The following is a 1829-nucleotide window of genomic DNA, read 5'->3' as shown; positions in this document are numbered from 1 at the left end:
TGAAGATCAGATGACTCTCAAGTATCGTGACTGCAACTTGAGAGTCACGATTGTGGTTAGTCAATAAAAGTCAACATATTACAATTGCACCAAGATGCCACGCAATCGTGACCAGGAGATATAGATCGTGGTAGGTCGAGAATTTTTAAGGGAAAAGTTGTAATTTCATGCAGCTAAATCCTAAAACTTAAAATGTCAAAACCCTTGCATATTTCAAGCATCTTGGGATATAATTATCCAATTTTGTGTCTAGTGAGGTAAGAAAAAAAATAGTGGTTTTAATTCCAAAGTTAGACTTTGGTTTTGAATTGAATTTGAAGTTTGGATTTATTATTGTTTTTCTCTTCAAAGGATGAATTGAATGGTAACTTGGGTATATTTTCTTTCTTTAACTTCAAGAATAGCTAAATTTATATGTTGGGGTTATGTTTGATTAGGTGTGTAAAAATGCATGGGTGTTTATTGTTAGTCCAAGTTAATAATTAATAATGTTGGGGTTTTACTATTATTCCTTGTTTGAATTAACAAGTTGTAGGAGAAAACTCCAATTATCTTTGACCCCACGTCATGCTTGAAAGAGGGATTGTGTGATGCCCAGAAAAATTTTTCGTTAACATCTCGGACAAAAATGTGTTGAATTTTGTTCTTTATTGTGATTAATAATTTTTCTATGTGGAATTTCTGGATATGCGACCCATCATCGTGTAGAGAATCGAGTAAGCTTTCCAATGATATGTGGATCATCCAAAACAGACACTCGAGAGATGAGTTATGATCATTTCGATCTAACCGTGAATAGTGGTGAACAGTAAATATGCAGAAAAAATATTGAGGCTAGGTGAATTTTATGGTCAACTTCAAATAATCATAACTCCTTGTATATAATGATCTGGGTGAGCTACTATATATCAACAGAAATCCCTGACAGTCCTCTTTCCAATGAAATTAGTTTCATCCAATTTGGCCATCGGAGAAAAAGTTATGGTCGATCTACTTCAGCCTATCAAAACAGTCCACCAAAGGATAGATTTGACATTATTTGATTTTTAAGGGTATTTTGGTCATTCCCACTCCAATCCATCAGGGTAAACTATGAATTTAAGTCCATTAAGAGCATTCAATAGCTCATTTTTCTCCAAAATTTCCTAAGGCTCAAAACCCAACCCTACTACTCCAAATTTCATCCTTCTATGTCTCTTGATTGAGCCTTAGAAATTTCAAATTGATTTGGGGTTCGAGTTGATCATGTTAAGGGCTTCGAGAAGCACCCTTTATTTTCGTGAATAAAGTTCCGGAGTTGGAAGTTCATATTCATCTTCCATTTTTAGGTATGTGGGGCTTTGAACAAGATTATCCTTTCGATCTTGTGTTCGGTATTTTTTGTTGAATTACATTGACATGAGATTTTACATGTTTTACAATGAATTGGAAATATGATTTTATATCTTATATTATTGTCCATGAGCTATGGGATTATGTCATCCGATATGTGTATCATGTTGAGATGGAATTACGTCCAAATAGTATTTGATTATGAGATATGATAATTTAATTTGTTAAGCCTTGATTTATACTATCATTCCACTATTTTCTTATTATGAACTTATAATTGATAATGGAAATTCTATATACCTACTATGGGTTGATGTCTCAAGTACTTTTAAATGAGAGTTGGATGATAAATTGAGAAATGTTGATATTGAAGTTGCAACGAGTCTTGGTATTTTTCGGATGGTTTTGATGAGTTAAATTGTTGAAAATATTATGTATTGAGTCTTCATATCCTTGTCCAAATATTGAGTCGGTTATGGTTCAATGCATTGATACCT

This window comes from Capsicum annuum, chromosome 1 (assembly GCF_002878395.1).
Source record: "Capsicum annuum cultivar UCD-10X-F1 chromosome 1, UCD10Xv1.1, whole genome shotgun sequence".
NCBI classification, from domain to species: Eukaryota; Viridiplantae; Streptophyta; class Magnoliopsida; order Solanales; family Solanaceae; genus Capsicum; species Capsicum annuum.
Note: the sequence above shows the minus strand (reverse complement) of the source record.